Source organism: Equus asinus, chromosome 20 (assembly GCF_041296235.1).
Source record: "Equus asinus isolate D_3611 breed Donkey chromosome 20, EquAss-T2T_v2, whole genome shotgun sequence".
NCBI classification, from domain to species: domain Eukaryota; kingdom Metazoa; phylum Chordata; class Mammalia; order Perissodactyla; family Equidae; genus Equus; species Equus asinus.
This window is the reverse complement of record NC_091809.1, coordinates 55,855,987-55,876,763: the sequence shown is the minus strand read 5'-3', so window position 1 is coordinate 55,876,763 and position 20,777 is coordinate 55,855,987. Positions and strand designations below refer to the sequence as shown.

Genomic DNA, 20,777 nt, shown 5'->3' with positions numbered 1-20,777 from the left:
TGAGGAGAGTTGGGTAATTTTAGAGCAGGAAGTACTCCCTTGAGCATCAAAAAAAAAAAAAAATCAGGACACAGAGGGATTACAAAATGGTAATATGTGCATTCTACCATTTCTCCTTCATTTATTAGTTGGAATATCTTCCTTGTATCAACTACTTAGTTATCCTATGTATAATTTATACCAGAAAGACAAGCCTTATCTTCCCCTCCATTTATCAGTTTTTAAAACAGAGTTAATTTCCTTGCATCCTCTAAAAACTCAATGAGTTTTGTTATTTTTAATTTTAGTGTAAATATAAACTCTTGCATTTAAACATATTTGATGTGTTTCAACCCATTGCAATTATTGTTCTTACCGATGCTCAAAATTATCCCATCTTCAGCCAGTGTGATCCAATTCAGGTTTATTTCAAAGTCCTTTAGGTACACCATATTAGTCTTTAACAGCTTCCCTGCTTTCTGACGTAACATAATGTTCCAGACTCGCCTTATACGTTTCCTTCTTCAGACATGGAATCATCCATATTTCCACGAATTCCAGTTTCTTTTCAGGGAAAATGACATTTAGAGAACATAATTTAGGTGCTGGTGAGCTTGTTGCTGCTAGTCAGATCTAGAAAGCATATATTTTTAAGATAAAATACATAATATAAAATCTACACTTCCATTTCAAATTCATTACAAAATGACATGATTTTTACCTAACCATCAACATTACCTCCGCATGTCCTTTCAACAATGCCAAAAATCTTTGCTCTCCACCATGCCGACATAACCGTCCATTCGCTTTATCACACAAGCCACATACAACCCATGCTGTCAATATAATTATTGAAAACAATTTAAGATCTTTTTAGCTCTTTTTAAACTGAAGTATATCCCATGAAGAATGTACAAATTACTGAGTTCTAAAAACACTTGAAACAGTTCCTTTCTGTTTGGTTACTACCAATGCAGTAAAAAGTTAAGCTCACTTATTTCATTTGGGTTTTAATTATTAAAAATTGCTTTTTAAATTTAACTTTGTTTCATAACTGTAGAAAATATCTACACGGTTTCAAATAAGATCTAAAATAATGTTCACATCAAAGAAATCTAGGCTCCATCCCCCAACACCTGCCTCTCCCACTCTTAGCCATTCTTTAAAATTTTATTGTTCATCTTTCCATTTTTTTTTTTTTTAAAGATTTTATTTTTTCCTTTTTCTCCCCAAAGCCCCCCGGTACATAGTTGTGTATTCTTCGTTGTGGGTTCCTCTAGTTGTGGCATGTGGGACGCTGCCTCAGCGTGGTCTGACGAGCAGTGCCATGTCCGCGCCCAGGATTCGAACCGACGAAACACTGGGCCGCCTGCAGCGGAGCGCGCAAACTTAACCACTCGGCCACGGGGCCAGCCACTCATCTTTCCATTTTTTAATTTAAGTGAATGTGTGTGTGTGTATCTGCCACCTTTCTAGATCAGACACCACACAGCTTTTGAACATTTGTTTTATATTTAAATGATCCTAAATATCATTCTGTAGTTGTAAATAAATTCCTCTTTCCCTTTTTTTAGCTGCATAGTATTCCATTGTATGAATGTTTCATAGTTTATCGATAAACATTTCAGTTCTTTCCAGACTTCAGCTATTACAAATGGTACATGCAATAGATAGCCTTGTTTATATATCTTTGTATATAACTTTGTCGGTGGCCCTTGGAATAGAATCCTAAAGTAGAATTGCTGGGTCAAAGACAAATTTATATATAATATTACTAGATATTATCAACCTTACTCCAGAGTGGTTCTACAGTTTTGCATTCTCACCAGCAATTCATGAAAGTACCTACATCCCCAAGGCCCTACTAACAGAATAAGTTGTCAAATTTCTGAATTTTTACAATCTTATAATTGAGAAGTATAATTACAGAACACCTTTAATTTGCTTTTTTCTGATAATGAGCGAATTGATCATATTTTCATAAGATTAAGAACAATTTGCATTTCTTTTTCTATGAACTGTCTCTTCTTTTTTCTGGCTCAGTTTTCCATGTGACTGTTCACCATTGTTGTCTCTGTCTGTAGAAACTCTTTACATATTATGGACATTAATCCTCAGTTTTCGTATATTTGCAAATATATCCTCCTGTTTATTGGGTTTTTAAAAAATTTTTCTTATAATGTTTTTTTCACACATGATTTTTTTAACTTGCTTTTATGTTTTCAAGTTTATCAATTCTTCCACATATTGCATCTGAATTTTAGGTCTTATTTAGGAATGTTTTCCCCACTTCTAGCTAATGGAGGAGTTCAAGTTTTATTCTTGTACTTACATGGTTTCATGTTTTACATTTAAATCGCTGATCCATTGGGGAATTTATCCTGGTTATACTTTGAAGAATAGAACTAATTTTATCTTTCTCTATGTGACAATTCAGTTATCACACCACCACTTATTACAATGTCTATCTTTTCCTATTATCTGAAGTGCCAGATTTATCATATGATTAATTTTTATACGCAACTGAGTCTACTTCTGGATTTTCTATTCTGTTTTGTCTGTCTATTCATGCACCTATACCACACTGTTTCATTTATGAAGGCATTAATAGTAGTAGGGCTATGTTCATGAATTTCTCTTCTTTCTTCACCAATTTCCTGATTATTCTTGCTTGTTTCTTCTTCTAAACATATGTTATAACCAATTTGTCTAGCTAAAATACTAAAAACTCTGAGGTCGTTTTTATTAAGATTGCATTAAATTTATAAATAACTTTAGGGACAGCTCATATCTTTATGACATTGTGTTGCTCTGTTCAAGAAAATCATGTCTTTAATTTGTTCGTCTACTTTTCCTGTCTTCCAGAGGTGTTTATAGTTCTCTCAAATAGATTTTGACCATTTTGTGCTGTTTACACCTAAGTATTTTATTTTCTTTGATGTGTTCTCTGCCCTTATATCTCCTCATTAACTCTGTATTTATGAAAGTTATGGATTTTTCTATGTTAATTGTGCAACCTACTACTTTAAAAATTCTTCTATTGTTTAGAGTAGTTTTTACTTTGATTCCATGGGATTGTCCAAGCACATAATCATGTTATGTGCAAACAAGGAGATAATCTTTATCTCTTCCTTCCTATTCTTGTATTCCTAATTACTTTCTCTTATCTGTTTGCTTTGGCTAATAACTCCAAGATAATGTTAAAAAGTAATAAAGAGTAGATATTATTGTCTTGCTTTTGAGTTTAACAAGGACGCCTCTAACGTTTGTTCCATTACAACATGGGCTTTTGAGCTAAGGTATGCATTTTACCATTTTACAGAAGCGACAATTCCTAGTTCACTAAAATGGCTTTTCTGTATTTGTATTTCCCCCCTTTCATTTCCAAATTTATAAATCTTTTCAAAGAAGGAATTTGGAGCTTTGTTAGTTTTCCCTGTTTGATTTCTGCCCTTTCTTTTGCTTTCTTGTTTTTTGTATTTAATTTGCTATGCTTTCCCAGCTTCTTAAAGTGAAAACTCACACCACTGATTTTAAAACTTTCTTTCCTTTCTAATATGTGCATTTAAAGCTAAAAATTTCCCTCTAAGCATTGATTTAGTTACACCCTACAAATTTAGAAATGTTGTACCCACATTATTGTTTAGAGTCGAAATATTTTCTAATTTCCATAGGCTATTTAGAAGTATATTGTTAAATTTCCAAATATTTGGAGAATTTCTAGTTACTTTTTAAAATACTGGTTTCTAGAAAATTCTATCACTGTTAGTGAACATATTCAATATGATTTCCATCCTCTGATGTTTGCAAGATTTATTTTTGCCCCAGTATATAGACAATACTTTAATGCATATTCCATGTGCACTGGCAAAGAATGTATCATCTATGACTATTGGGTATATAGTATTCTATAACTGTCAATTAGATCAAGCTGGCTTATAATGTTTACATTTATGTTCTTAAGAATTTTCTTTGTCTACTTATTCAATTAATTACTGAGAGAGGAGTTTCTAAACGTGTAATTCTTTTTGTTTGTCTATTTCTTCTTTTAGTTCTGTTATTTTTCTCTTCATGTATTTTGAAGCTACATTTTTTTAAGTCAAATGTTTGAAATTCTACATGTTTTAGATGAAACAATATTTTATTATTACAAAGAATCCCTCTTTATATCTGGTAATACTTTTTTCTTGAAATCTATTTTGTCTGAAGTTAATATAGCCATATTACCTTTCTTAAGATTAGTATTTGTAAGATATATGCTTTTCCATTTTTTTCATATTTACCTTATGTGTCCTTTTATTTAAGATGATGTCTCTTGTAAATAGAATATAGTTGGATTTATTTTTTTAATACACAGTCTGACAATATCTGTCTTTTAATTAGAGTTTTAGTCCACTAATTGAGTACTTTTAGTATTTTACTTTTATTTTTTAATTGTCTTTTTACCTATATCTCTTTGTGTTTTCTTTGATAATTGCTCTAGAGATTACAGTATGAATTTTAACCTTTCACGATCACAATGTACACTGAATTAATGTCATTCCACTTCACATAAAATGCAAGAACCTATAAAATAAAATTCCTTTTAACTTTCCTTGTCCTTTGTGACACTTTGTCATATACATTTTGCCTTCAAACATAGTATAAATCCTACCACACATTTTCATTATTTCTACTTTAAAGAATCAATTATCTTTTAAGGATATTTTAATGGACTGTTTTAATGTAGAGGTTTACCACCTCTAGTGCCCTGCTTTCATCTGGGATCATTTCTCTCCAGCCTGAAGAACTTCTTTTTCTGTTTCTTACAGTTATTTTCTGATAGCAAAAAATTGTCCCAGTGTTTTGTTTATCTAAAAAAATTTTATTTTATCTCCATTTTTAAGGGACATTTCGACTTGATATAGAATTCCAGGTGACAGTTTTTTCTCTCAGGATTTTAAAGATCACATTCTATTCTACTAGCTTCCTTTTGTTTTTAATGAGAAATCAGTTGTCTTATTAAATACAATGTGTCCTTTTTCTCCAGCTGCTTTTAGAATTTCTCTTTGGTTAGAAGTTTATCTAGAATATGATAGGCCTGGTCCTCTTTGTGTTTATCCTATGTAGGATACGCATTTTAGGGTTGACGTCTTTCATCAATTTCAGAAAAATTTTATCCATTTATTCTACCACATTCCCTCTCCTCTCTCCTTATGAGCTTCCAAATACACACAATAAACCATTTGATATTGGGCCACAGGTCCCACATACTCTGTTTTCTGTTTTGTGCTTGTTCCAAATATTGTATTTTTTAGTTTGAAAATTTCCACTTAATTCTTTTTGGAATTTTCATTTCTCTGCTAAAATGCTACATCTGTACAACTATATTTATCTATTATTTCTTCTAAATTATATTTATATAAATAATATGTTTATAATGGTAATTTTAGTCTTTGCAAATTTCAACATCTCAGTCATCTCTGGACCTTCTTCTATTAACTGATTTTTCTTTTGTTTATGGGCCACAGTTTCCTTCTTTTTGTGTATCTAGTGGGTTTTTTATTGTATGATGGATATTGTAAGTAAGACACTATGGAGACTCTGGATTATGTTATCTTCTTCCAACGAAGGTACATTCTATCTGTCAGACAACAAATTACTGGTGGATCACTTTGATCCTATAGATATTTAATTTTAAGTTTTTTCAGAGTTGGTCTATTTTAGTTTTGAACTTAGTCCTAAGTGTCTAGGTATCATATATATTTTAGTCCCAGGAGTCTAAGACTAAATTCAAAACTAAATTAGCCCTTACTCCTGGAATGTGGTGACTACTCTTTAAGCAGAATCTTTCTAAGGTCTTAAATTTAACCAGGATGCAGACAAAGATGTCTCTACTCCGTCTGGGTCAGAACACCACTATCTCCTCAGTACTGTATGACCTCTCTTCTGCCCCAGCAGCCATTCTCTGCCAGCCCTAAGTAGCTTTAGCCTGCCAATGCACAGCTTAGGATTTGGCAAAAACCCAAAGGAAACCTTACACAGATTTCTGAATCTTCTTTGCAGCTTCCTCCTCTCTGATATTCTGCCCTTTGAATTCAGCTGTGTTACCAACCACAAACTCCAATTTCTAATTCCTCTGCCCAAAAAGGCTAAAGTCTCCTCTTGGGCTCCATTTCACTGCTATATTTGGAAAACGCACCCTGACAGAAAGCTGGAGTGAATGTAGATCTTATCTCATATGCTTCCCTTCTTTCAAAGATTGCAGATCCACACTGTCTACTGTGTAATGCCTGAAAATGTCGTTTCATGTGTATTTTCCAGTATATAGTTGTTTACTACCAGAGGTAAAATCTAATACCAGCTACTTCATTGTGACTGGAACCAAAAGTGCCTGTAATCAGGTGTTCAAGTTTCAGATTAGTATTATAGCATTGTTTATATCTATATTTTTTAAAGAATTTTTAAACATTGGGATTTATTTTGTTACTCTATTTAAAATATTGTTTTTATTTTTTTCACTTATTTGTTTATTTTCGGATGTATATCACAATATATTTCTAATTCTGTGTAGATTATGTCATGTTCACCACCCGAAAACTAATTATAGTCCATCCTTATTCTGACCTCTATATACTGTTTCAAAACTCACGTAGTAACTTGTTCTTTTTTTTAACTTTTGGTTTTTAATAATTCAGCTCTCAATCAAAGAATGCCTTTGAGTAATTATTTTTCATGCAGTTTACATAACTGGCATATTCTAAGGCTTTGACTGCATTAAAAGTCTATCTGTTGCCTTAATATACGATCATGAATGGCAGCTTTATTGGATATTGTCTGTTTCTGTTGCCTCATTTTTTTATAGCATATTGTATTTTAAAAGTATGAAGTCAGCCTGCTTCATGTTCCTTTAAACAAATCTGGATTTTGTTTTCGACCTTGATGATTATGGATTTTTTTCCATTACTTTTGAAATTTAAAATGCCTTCTATGATACCTGATAATGGACGTATTACCACTTACGTTACCTAGAAAACAGCAACCCTTTATAATTTGTAGGCAACCAGAAATGCTGTATCTATTTTAGTGTATATTAATGCTTGTGATATATATTTTTTTAGCTTATTTAGGAACACAAAATTTGTAGACTCTCCATTTATCAACTTTTGCTATTGCTTTGTTTTCTCTCTTTCTCTTTATATTTACCTCTCTACTCTAGTCGATGAAGCTTGGAAAGTTTTTCTTCATCTCAGTGATTAAATTTTCTAGAATGTCAATTTTGCTTCCTATGGATAATTTGGTTCTGCTCATATGTATTGAAATCCCTTGCATTCTTTTCCTCATAACAACTACCTTCCATTTCATGTTGTCCTTTATCCCAGACCATTTTCTCTTATTATTAGGTACTCATACTTCACAAAGGTCATACCTTCAAACCTTTCATTGAGAACACTAAATATATTACCTAGATATTCTTCTATTTCTTATCATAAATAATTTTTAAAGATATATTTTCCTTTGAACCTTCAGGTTAACATCATTTCTACTTGGTGCTGTAGAATGTTTCATAGACCTAATTATTTTGCTTTTCTTTGCTTATTTCTTGATATTCACAGTTGGCTAAGTTGAGAGTTGAGATCTGTTCAAGTCTAGTGTTGCCAACAGACATGGTAAATTGTGTGTCCTCAAGCATCTCTTCATTGAGCATTTGGGGTATTAGATTGCTTATCTCAAATCTAAGCTTAGAAACATAATAATGAGTATATCCCTAATCCAGTGTACAGTGTATAGCAAGCATTTATCCTTTGTGGCTCTGCTGAAATATTCTCCTTTACTGTTGGACTCTCCACCTTAGGTAATAAAATACATACCCTAGACTGCAAGGAATTAATACACACCTTCCTCTCTCCTAGTAATGTGTTCTGGAAGCTGCATTATAAAATTGATGTAGAAAGAGAAGATTTATTTGTTTGGGTTAGAGTGGGAGGTAGAATGCTGTGACAATGCTATAAGACTTCTACTGTTTCAGAAAATATTTCCTATGCAGTATGGGGTGACCTGCCTGATTAGTGTACCACTTTTGTTCTTGAACTAGAGGAAGACAAAGAAAACGAGTCAAGACCTTCTCATGCAAAGGGGTCAGCATGCATAACCTAGGGAAATATTTCTCAATTGAATCCAATGGGCTTCAATAAGTAGAAACTCACCTCAGAAGCTAGCCTACAGTACACTCTTATCATTCATTTTCAATGCTGTTGAAAAGTCTGTATATCTTCAAGGATTTTTTAAAGGAAAATCTGGAGAAGACAACATCCCATCATATTGCCTCAAGATTTCCAGTGATCAGCTATAATAGAATTGGTAGATGCTTCCACATTTTTTACTTCCTCCTATTGATTGTCACTAAATACAAATTTCCCACTTGTTTTGCCTTTAAGCTTAGACATGTAACACCAGGAATTAGGGAAGATTCATGAAAGAGATAAATATTTGTGGAATTTACATCTTGATTCTCAGTGATGGAGGACAACCTCTGGGAAATAATGTTATAGCCTATGCAGAAATCAGTCCCTTTGCACAGAATCCTCTGCCCATCTGCAGACTAGTCACCAATGAGGAACAAAGAAGTGGACGATTATAGACTTTTTTAAAGCTGCAAATCAAATGTTTTTTAAGAAACATTAAACTTGTTCTTTTTTTAATCTTTTAAGGACCAACTCGAAGTCATCTCCTCCAAGAAATGTTCCCTCTGAACTCCTCATGTGCTTAGCAACAAGGTCACACTGTTTAGCTCTAAAAGGAAAAACTGAGGAAAGCACTTGGTAATAGTATGTTACTATGCTGGTTTTGGATACTAGGAGACATTTTATCCTGTAGCTTTTACAAAATTCTGAAATACGATTCTATTATTTTTTCAGTTAAAATTATTAAAACGAATAAATTGAATTCTGTTCCTTGGAAAACTCTAGAGTCACGTCTATAACATGGAGGTAATAACAGTGTTCGCCTCAGAGTGTTATTGTGAGGACTAAATAAGACGTGTAATGCACTTGGATAAAAATAAACAAAATAATAAAATCATTGACAAGAAATGCTGACTGTAATCATTATTGCTGTTATCACAAAATTATTTTTGTATAATTCAGTCAATTAAAAAGAAAAAACATAATGGATGTATAGTTTTTTTACTTAATAATCATAACCTTTTTTAATATTAGAGCTATGTTCTTTTATTTCTTCCTCTAGTCCACAAAATGTCAAGCATGATATTCAACCTAGAACAAAATCGCATTTTCCTTTACAGGCAACAGACGATGGTAATTTCATATCTGACTCCATATACCATAAATTCCTAGAAAGCAGAGATTACACCAAATTATTTCTCCGTATAACTAAGCCCTGGACCATGCATATGGGCAACTCACTGAGCCAGTTCCTGGGAAGGACACTTTGCCTATAAAGTCACATCACTGGAAGAAACAACCATCTTTCCCTTGGATATATTTTCAGCTCCAACTTGTGTGTCAGTGGAACTTTACAATTTGTGAAATAGGTGGGTCCACCATACCTGGCTAATTAAATATTCACCTAATATTGATTGAGCACTTTCTATGAGTCAGTCAATAGTAACTGCCAGGGAGACAACTACAAGACATAACCCCTATCTTCAAGGATCTCATCATCTCGGAGAGGGAATAGACTGTAAAAAAAAAAAACAAAAACAAAAAAAATCACAACTCAATGTGACAAGGGCTTCAGAAACTATGAATCAAATTTGAGAACCTCCTAGGTAAATTGATGGATCATGATTAGCCTGAACAGCCAGTAGGAGTTAGCCATGGAATAGGCTATCTGCCCCATCTGCAGCCACCAACACACGGCAGAGTGGTTGATATCTGGAGACTGGTGACAGACTTCCTGGGTTTGCATCTCAGCTTTGCCAGTTATTAGCTGTGTGAGCTTTGGCAAATCATTTGACCCTTTGGGACTTTACCTGTAAAACAGGAACTGCAATAATTTCTAATTAATGAAGTTGTGGGGATCAAATGGGTTAAGTACAGCTTTTAGTTGGTCCTGGTATACAGCAAGCTCTAGTTCAGTGTTAACTTTTATTATCATGATTGTTATTGGTTTTCTTTCCCTCTGTGTCCTTCCCTAAAGATTCCAGTCAATTTATAATCTTCCTTGTATGTGCTTACATCTCAGGCAAACATGGGCAGCCAATGCTACCGGCATTCAGTGAAGGATCTGATCAGAGCTCATGAGAATTCACTTATGCCTTATCTGAAAAATGGGATAGCTAATGAGCAACCTAAGGTTGAAAAAGGAAGGAACTTATTTCTCCAAAATGCCTTTAGATTATTAGAGGCAAAATGCCTGCTGATTGGAACATGAGTGTTTGGCAGAGGTGGGGGAAGAGTGTATAAAGCGACTTTGAGGCTGAAGTTTCATGCGTGACTTTTCTATTACACAAGAAATCCATGTAACCCAAGAAGTATAAAATTTATAAAAAGTCATAATCAGTCATAATCCCACTGCCCAGAACAAAAGCACTGTGGCATTTTGGTGTAAATGCTTCCAGCCTTTATTCTATACATGCATGTTCTGGTAAAAATACATCTACCCTTCTGTTCATCTTACTAACTCCACACATAGCTCCACTCACACATCACCTAGGAAGGGATAGTTTGTCATTGATTAGCCAGAGTTCAGAATGGCATCTGCACCATATTTAACCTGTAGACCAAGTTATTATGCCTTAAAGGCTTCCAGCTCTCCCCCTTGGCTCACTTCTCTCTAAGACTCTGTGATAAAAAAAAACAAAGCAATGCACAGGTCTTCTGTGTGTGTGTGTGTGTGTCTGTGTGTCTGTGTGTCTGTGTGTGTGTGTGTGTCCCATCTGCTCTGTATCTATAACTAAATAGATAAGTTAAGCCAGAACAGGCTCTACAGACCTAGTCATCTTTGATTTAGAAGGCCTCACTTGAAGATCTCAGGATGTAACCATGTTCTCCTTGTTGTCCTATTAATCTTTTAACAGAGAGCTCCCAGGGTGAACTAGATGCTTATCCAGTTATGGGTAAACAATACCATCTCCTGTTGTTTCCTGAGTATCACATGCTGGGTTGGCAATACCTAAGAAAGACATATGATCAGCATGGCGGAAACCTGGCATTCCTGCATCCCTGACCATATTACCATTACAGCAGTACCAAATCCTCACCTCTGACCTCCAACAATTCACACAAATAAAGGCATTTATTTTTATAAAAATGAAGCTGTAATATATATATATCACATTATCAACTACTTATGTTAACGAATAATCAATAGCTCCATCACATGTTTTTATATTGATAGATATATATTTAAACACAAATCTACTTCCTCATTTTTAATATTTTACTTAATTATTTTAGTGATTTTGTTGGGTGAATACTACCATAATTTATTGAGCCAATTCTCTACCATTGGAAATTTAAATCGTTTCCTATCTTTGACTGTTAAAAACATCTCAGTGAAAATCTCTGTAGATGTATCTTTGTAATTGTGCCCAATTAAACCCAATAAAAATATTCTTCCCCTCACCATGGCAAATATACATAGCATCCTGCCATCCTTTCTTCCAAAGCTTGACTTGCCTAGGTCTGCAGCCAGGCAGCCAGAAGAATCTCATAACCACTCCGTTTTAGATGAAACTGCACGCAAATAGCCTGAGCAGCTGGATGCCCCAAATTGGATTATTTGGTCCCTCAGGTAACTAATCTTGAATTTCTAATGGGCCTTCTGGAATGGAGGGAACGGCAGAGCTGAATTCAGCTATCAGAGTCCAGTCTGACAACATGAAGCACTATCAACAGAGAGAGGAGAACCTAACTGGGGCTAATTGGACACACCCGCTGAAGCTCCCACCGTCCAAGCTGCTAGACTAGGGGCAGGTATGAGGGGGAATAATTACCAGACCTCAGAGTCACACTGGGCCTGGCTGCAAGGATTTAAGGGATATTTTAGAAAGTTTTTGATGATGTGGCTAGAGCCACAAACCAAAGATCTTCTCCTTTCTATATCTGTAATATCTCCCTCATAAGTGCAGGTGACTCAAGAGAAAATTTTACATACTAAAATCTCCTTTGCTGGACACCGTGGAACCAGAACTTCCCAATTCAAAGAAATGGTGTCACAGAGGGTGCGTTTGAAATTTTAAAAACCTCAACTTTATAAGTAACATTAATCGTTATCTTAACCTTTTACAATAATGATCTTTCAAAACTGATCATATGAGAGAAAAAAATTCAAAGTCAAACAGGGCTGAGTGACCTCCACAAAGCAAACCAGGGAATGCACAAACATAATGGGCACTTGCGCAGAATTTCCAGGGATTTCGGCTACTGCTGCATCCTCTACAACTCTTAGAGTGACCCCAAATTTAAAAAGCCTTAGAGGCTACATCTGTTGTTTCTGTCTGTGCATTATTACCTCTTCCCTCTTTTCATTTAAGGAACTGCCTTGTCCTCCTCTGACAGGATTGTCAATCACATGGTCCTGCCTCCTTCACCATAATCAAATACACGCAGCCCAGGCTGCCCAATCAAAGTACCCCAACCCCCAGGGATAGCAATTGGCCCAGGCTCAGGCTCATGACCCAAGCATAACCAATGATGATCTTTTATTGAACATTGGTAGCAGGCTGAGAGAGAATTTCTCTCCTTCAGAGATCATAAGCCTATAGACCTTGTGAAGCATACAGTTGCTAGAGGGCATCTTGGTTATTTCATGAAAAAAATCTTTCAAGATACTCAAGTTCTCTTTTTTAATTAAGAGATTTGGGGTAAATTTCTATCTCTTGCAACTAAAAGAATTCCCATCCAAATATCCTAGGATCGTCTGATTCCCGCAAGAGGTTATTTGCCTCTAAAGAAAAGATTAATGTAGAACTGGAAAATTCCATTATAATTCACTTATAAGAGTTGGATGTAACATGGAAATTTGGTTCTGGTTTGATTTATGCATTCTAGGATTACTTGTGTTGAGGAATACATTGACCTCGTATTCACATTTCTTCTTGGGGAGAGCACTGACCAAACAGAATAATCAAATTCTTCCCTTATTATATACTTGTTCATTCATTCAAATTACTGCCTGACAACATTTTCCATCTTCCTCAAACTCATTTAACATTACCTGCTCGGTCACATCAGCTTTATTTAAGTACAAATAGTTCAGCTCTGCAAGATGAAAGAATTCTGGAGATTTGTTTCACAATAATGGGAATATACTCAACACTATTGAAGTATACCTTTAAAAATGGTAAAGATAGTAATTCTTCTGTTATACGTTTTCTACCACAATAAAAAAATTGTAATAGCATAAGACACTAAGATATATTTTAATACTTTATAGTGTTACAGGCTAAATTGATCTGAGGAAGAAAGATACATTTTGGAAAAACTTTAGGAAAAGTGCTTGGGAGGGAAGCTGAGCCTCTAGGACCTTAGCCTTGGCTTGGAACCAATGCTTCCCAAAATGAGGAAAGTTATTTTATATAACAGAGGAGTTGGAGCTCCTGGAAGAAATCCAGGACAGAGAGATTTAAAAAAACAGTAAAAGAGTCAGATGTTGATTTTTCCCCATGAACACATGCTATGTTGGTAATGGTATATTCTTTGGGAAGGAACTTACAAAGACATCTCATTACACATCTGGGTCAAGGCTGAAGCTCGAAGGGGCACTTAGAGGAGCTGTGGAGAAGCAAGGCTGAAAAGATCTCAACTGATGTCTGAATTAAAATGGTTTTCAAAGTACTTTCCTATTCATAATCTGATTAGTCTCCACAGTAACTTACAAAAAAAAAGTATTAGCCTTAGTTCCACCTCACAAGCAGAGGAACTTTGGCCCAGAGAAACTAGGCATGTTGTCCAAAGTCATGCAGTCAATAAGGGATAAGCCCAGTCCTCTGACTGAAGATCCCCCACTCTTCTCACATACATTTTTACACCGTCCTCCACCAACACTGTGCAAATCCACAGACTCTCTTCAAAACGGGCCTGCCTCCCTAGTGTCAGTTCAAACCATACGTCTATATTTAATCTCCAGTGTGCAAAATTGGGAGATTAACACAGGTGTTACCTGAGACTGAGCTCTTTGAGTATATGGGTCATGATTCTATTCTTTTAAATCCCCTGTGCTAGGCTGTTGGTAGATATTTTTAATGTTTGTTGAATATATGCCATTTCATTTTTATGCATTTATGTGACTTCCCATTCCAACCCTGGAGGATACAAAATCATTCATTTCTTGATGGAATTGAATGAACCCCAGTTTATCAGATTGAGTTTTATATTGCTTACCTGATGTTATTAGGATTTTAGAGCCTGGGCCATTATTTCACATATTGTGTTGTCCCTTAAAGATATTGTCTATCCCCACATCTCTTACAATAGTGAATCCAAGGAGAGTTGATCAATGCGAAGTACAATCCTCAGAATTAGACCACTGAAAAACTGAGATGTTTCAGTCACCTTCTGTATTATTCCCACCATCTTAAGCTTAAAATCTTTGAAATGCATTATGTCATTTAAAAGAAAAATAATTCAAATATTCATTTTTATTCTTTTCGTATAATAATTCAAATGAAAGACTTTTAAAACTTCATCTCTTTTGAAAACTTTTTCATTCGTAATTCACTGCCTCCAAAGCACTCGGTTTCTGACACGTGTGGGTGGTTGCATTTGTACTCTCTTACTTAGGGTATGAGAAAGGTAACTTTTTGTTCTCCATTGTGCCAATTATCAGAAATAGTCACAAGAATCTAGGAAAGGGAAAGTAGAAGAGGTGACCATGTGTTTCCTTGAGGCAGAATGGCAGAGTGAAAAGAATCAAATTCTTGAGTTTGTAGTTATGATCTTGGACCACTAACTTCACCTCTCTCAGCCTCATTTTCTTCACAGTGGAAAACAAAGGGTACAACTGTGTCTTGAAGTCTTCTAAGGTCCTGAGGTCCCCAAAGGGATGAAGGGGGTGACCCAAGTCAGAGACAATGTGGCCTCTCTATCCTGCCCCCACCAGAAGAACTTCACTTTGGCCTACTTTATTATTGATTGGATTTTTGGGAAATTTTAATTTGGCCAACGAAAAAGGATTCCGTGATTTAAAAATATTTGAAAACCATTGATCTACCATTCCTTTGTAATTCAACATTCCTTGCCTCTGATCTCATTCTAAAAACTACTAAATTTTCCCATTGTATTATTCACAATTGTAAGGAGTGCACCTACCACTACAAGTTAATTATAGTTGTGTGGCCTTTCCCACCAAGGATATTTAATAGTATCTGATAGAATAAATTTTAAGCACTTTGCCAGATGCTTTCACATTCATGACCTCATTTAATTGACATGGATTTGCTGACCTTTATCAATTTGTCACCACTAAGCTAGCTGTTATAAGAAGTGCAAGAAGGAATGTAAGGTGGTAATATAACACGGGTAACTCTATGTAAATTGAAAGCAAAACAATATAGTTACTGAGAAGAGTTCAAGCTATGGGATAAGAGACGTGTGTTTGCCAATTCTGAGTCCACTCCACACATGGGAATTTGGGCACTTTCTTTAACCTGTCAACCTCAGGTTTTTCACCTGTGAGATGGACAGAATGTCTACCTCATAGGATGGCTCTTCGGATTAATAATAATATTTAACATATATTGAGGGCTTAAAATGTGCCAGGTACTCTGTCTTTTATATGTATTATCTCATTTAACCCTCCCAACAACAAATGAAGTTATTATCAGCCCCAATTTACATATAAAATAATAACTGAAGCACAGAGAAGCTTGCCCAAGGCCAGACAGCTGGTAAGCAAGGGAGCTAAGCTTTAAATCCAGAGAGTCTAACTCCAGCATCCACAAACATAACCTCTGCACCATCAGATAATGCCAGGCGAGCATCTAACACACCGCCTAGAACTGAGTAGGTGCTCACTGATGACTAATTCCTTCCTCTTGGAGACTGACTAATTCCACTCTCTTTCCCACGTGGGTGGAGATGTTGAGTAATAAATAACAACACAGTATACTAGAAGCCGAAAATAAGAGCTTAAGCACACGCACATACTACTCAAATTTATCACAAAATCAAAAGGAAGAAAATATAGTGGCTAGTCTATCAGACAGAAAAATTCATTAAAGAAGTGAACTTTTAGCTGGGCCCTGCAGAAAGGGTGGGTGTGAAAGGGCTGAGAGGAGGAAGGTCAGCACGTCAGAAAGTCAGAACATAAGCAAAGGCATGGAGCTGCAGACAAACGGAAACCCGGGGAAGGGAAAAAAGATGGAGACTGACATGATGGCTCTGTTTTGTCTTTATAGACATATCCTCCTTTAGGCAAATTTAACATATAAAGAAAGACTTGCATTTTCAGGAAAAAAAAAAAAAGAGCAATCATCCTTAAGCTTACAAAAGTACTCTGTTTCTCAGAAGGATAAACCAAAGAGGTTATCTTGAAATAATGAGCTCCCTTCCAGAATTTAAAAGTGTTTGATTTTCAGAAAACAAATTAGCTTACATGCTATTTTTAAATATATGTTCATTCCTAAAGCCGTGGGATACATGCTTATTTTAAGAGGAGAAACCTTTCCTTCAAACGAAATAATTTATAAGATCTCAATATATAAAACAGCCCAAAAAAAGAGAGCTGCTCTGGCTGTAGCCAAAATGTGGAAAACAAAGTCCTGCCTCCCTGTAACCCTGGGGAGCCCGGATCAGCAACAGGAGCCCTTCAAGGAGAAACACCTAGCTAAGCTCAAGTGATTGTGCCAATTCTCCCTGTTCTCCAAAAATATACTATCTGACCAGCCTCTCTGGCTAATGTGGGTTGTATAATGTTACCACTGGCCAGGGTTTGAACTCAAACAGCAATAACAGATGGCAGAAGGGTAGCTGATGGACTCTGCCAACCTGAAGCGACGTAAAGTTAACATAAGCCCATGTAGTATGTAGTTTTGTTGAGCAGCATTTTACTTGTCTTTTCTATTTCTATCTTTGTGTGTGTGATATGTTACTTTTCCACACCACTTCTTACAAGTTAAAGAAAGGAAAAAAAATACACCCAGGGAGAATTGGGACAATGCCAGGTTTCTTCATGAATGTGGGATAAAGCCAACTGGAGCTTTTCTTTCTGTTCTTTTATTTATAAATATGACTTTCTGTCCTGTTTTGATAAGCGTGTCCCACCTAAGTTCTTTTGTTGACTCTCATTTTGTGTAGAATCACCCACAATATCAAAAGAACAGAAGATTAACATTTCTGCAAAGTACAACAAAATCAAGCACTTGAGAAATTCAAGTCTGCCCAACTGCAAGCTTATTAAAAACTGGTAACCGAAGAGAAGCAATTTTCTTTCCCTAAAAGCAGGTTCCATAGGGCCCTATAGAATCGCTTCACTAACTAATAATTAGAACTCTTTAGTCCCACTGGGATGCCTGCACAAAATGAAATGAAATGTGCAATCTTATCTACCTCCAAGAGAAGGAGTGTACGTCCATCCACACAGGAGTTCTTAAATTATCTGCACGCTGTTTTTCAGTATGATAGAAATTGGTGAGGAACTCACCCTCTCCCATTCTCCCACAGAATATTCCTGTTTCGCTCTTCCATTACAAAGGGGCCATTACGTTTTACAAATAAGAGATGGCTCAAGGCGTATAGACTACGATTGTAACCCCTACCCAGAAAAAGAATGGCATAATGGGGAGATGAAGGTGGAGGGAGAATAGAATCGAGATTGCTCTAACACTGAAGAAAGGAGTTTTATTAATGAATCCCCAAGAATGTCTTCGCATGTGGGCTGTAACCGACTGGGAGGCCTAAGTAGAAAAATTTCTTCTCCTCTTGGCCTAATGAAGCAAGGCAAGTTGGGATTTTTCAACAGGAACATTAACAAGAAAGTGGAAAGCAAAGAAAATGCAAGAGGATACAAACAGTTGGGTTACAGAATACAGACTTCTCAATCCAAGTCTAACCTGTGTGTTCCCAGTCTAGATCAACCTGAGCGTGCAAATGGCATCCTGGGCTCCAGGCAGCACACCTGCAAAGAGGCACTTAAATATGCATCTCAGGTCTTGATCTCTCAGCAATCCTACAGGGTAAAACAGGCACTGTTAGCCTCAATTTCTATTTACTCAGAGAATTTTAAGTGATTTTCCAAAGGGACTACAAAGATGGTTAGGCCAGATCTGAAACTAGAACTCTTATGAATTTTTGCCTTTCGGCTCATCAGCTGTCAAAAGATTCTCTGGAACTTAAGTTCGTATGTACCAGGGACATCTAAACTCATCTGGTGAGCTGGTGGCCTACAGGAGAGGTTGAGGAACACTTTTGAGAAAGTGTTTAAAGTGTTTAAAGAAGTTTAAAGAAAGTGTTTAAAGAAGGCAAAGGTTTATTCAAGTGCAAGACACATACTCTATATGGTACAAACTTTCCCAGGAAAACACAAATTGTGAGATAAAACGTGAAAAGATAGTTCTCACAAGTTTGGGGCTAAAGTGTTTAATAAAAACTACAATCTGTGGAAGCCTGTGAGACGTGTAGTGACAGTGCCCAGGAATCATTGTGGCTTCCACATCTCCAACTCAATGAAGACTCCATTATCAGGCCAGTCTCTGAGCTGAAACCTCCCTGAGGAATTAGCATCCTCCTTCTGTACCTACACTATGACCTAGGAAAAAGAGGGAGAAGCAGCCTGTGAGAAGAGAGCTCAGAACAATTATGGATTGGAGCTGCAGGAACCATCCTCTCAGAGAAGCCATTTCCAGGGTTATAAGTAACACAGAGAACCAACATTCTGCAGACTTCCTTAAAGAAAAAGAAAAGCAACACCTTGTAAGGATGCCATTAACGGTGGCATTTTTTTTTTTTCCTTTTTCTCCCCAAAGCCCCCCGGTACATAGTTGTGTATTCTTCGTTGTGGGTTCTTCTAGCTGTGGCATGTGGGACGCTGCCTCAGCGTGGTCTGATGAGCAGTGCCATGTCCGCGCCCAGGATTCGAACCAACGAAACACTGGGCCGCCTGCAGCGGAGCGCGTGAACTTAACCACTCGGCCACGGGGCCAGCCCCTTAATGGTGGCATTTTGAACTTTTTATTTCCCTTTTGTCATTCCCTACAATTTAATAAAGCGAGTGTGGATATTCAACCTCACTCAGCCATTCTAAAAGAGCTCTTAGAAAGGGCTTTGTCCACACCTGGCAGAGAGTGTCAGAGGGTCAGTGCCTCCTTTAAGGCAAGTGTTTGCAACAATAATCCAAACAAGGAAACCCTTAGAGGAAGTGAAATCAGAACAGAGGGTCAGGCATTCCACCAAGAAATTGTCCTCCCAAAGCAAAATTTGGAGATTTCTGAGTTGCATTTCTTAAGGAAGACAGCTTCTTTTTAATAGCACAAAGGACATCTCTGTCCAACCAACTCCAGAGGCTAGAGGACAGGCCCATCTTAGAGGAAGCTGTGAGGGGAGGAAAGAAACTAATCTGTGGTGTCAGTTTACTGTGGTCTATGTTCTGTGCTAGATGGTGCACATGCTAGAGAAATATATCATGACCACTTTGTTAGTCATCCTTCTACTGCCTTCTAAGTCTCCCCCGCCCCCAACAGTCAGGACCCTCAGACAGTTTCTCAACGAGTTCCGCCTGCCCTCCCCAGAAAAATTCATCTACACACCTTTCCTCATCTCTTCCTCTTTCTCTCTTCCAATGCCCTCTCCCCAAGGTCTTGCTACAGCTAATCTGATCAAAGATTTGATAAATTTTAATGTATTATTGAGTTTCCTTCCCCAGACTACACCTCAATAACACTTTGGCCTGCCAGAAGAATTCAAGGCCTTTACTTCTCAGGGAATTTTTGGCCCAGTGATAAATTAGGAGATAGAAGAATGTGGCTGCTCAAGTCAATCTCAGTTACGTAGGTTCAAAACTGTGAAGTACTGAGAGGCCTTGAGCTTTTTTTTAATATGATAGAAAAGGTCACTAGGAAGTAGCCTCACTTGACACTAGACTCCCATCCCACCTCAGGGGCCTCTGCCCTCTACTCTTCCCTGGCTTTAGGCTCATTCTCATCACACTCTCATCTCCACACTGGTGGGTTTGTTTTTATTTTTATTTTGTCCTTGTGTTTGCAAAAGCAAAACAAATACCCCCACAAACATTCACAGGAATATGTTTGTTTTACAAAGTTTACCTTCTTGTAAACATGAGAAGACAAAAGAGTCAAGCAAACATCATAATGAGATCAGTGAGGAATCTGTCCTGGTGCGGGTTGAAATGTAGTTTAGGATTTTAATCACTGATGCAAGAAGGATATGCCCAGCCTTCTTATTATAACACTCTAAAGCACACCACGCTTATTGAAACTACTACATAACGAGGAGTAAATTAGAATGCAGCTAGTTATCAACCCAGGTTTTCCTCCACGCAAAAGATATGGGATGCCTTTTGGGAAACAAAAAGAGGCAGAGATTCTATAAGTTGAAGCTTAGATTGCCTTTTTTAGAATGAGAATGGTTTCTAAAATACTCCAGTAGGATAAGAGGTAAGATCCTGAAATCACTAGCTATAAAATTTTATATTCACACATCACCATAGATTCAGGTTCCAGAGAGGACCTAGCCTAGAAAGCAAAGAAACAAGTTTGCATTTGCCCTCCAGGACAAGTGGAGAAAGTAAGGCGATGAGGCCAAGACTGGGAGCTATCCCAGATCAACCATGTGTTCAACTTTCTTACCTACATAATCCCTGTGTATAGATTCCTCTCCCCACCAGATTTCAGGAGAGGA

At 36.6% G+C, this 20,777-nt stretch overlaps 1 long non-coding RNA gene across 1 annotated transcript in view; it reads right to left on the bottom strand.

The window, feature by feature from the left end:
* The window catches only part of LOC139041106 (uncharacterized), a 215,867-nt gene that overhangs the window by 124,367 nt on the left and 70,723 nt on the right, over window positions 1-20,777 (bottom strand). Inside the window, exon 2 of the long non-coding RNA XR_011495709.1 lies at window positions 356-543. This is a non-coding gene — a long non-coding RNA (uncharacterized lncRNA). The remainder of the gene's footprint in view (window positions 1-355; window positions 544-20,777) is intronic.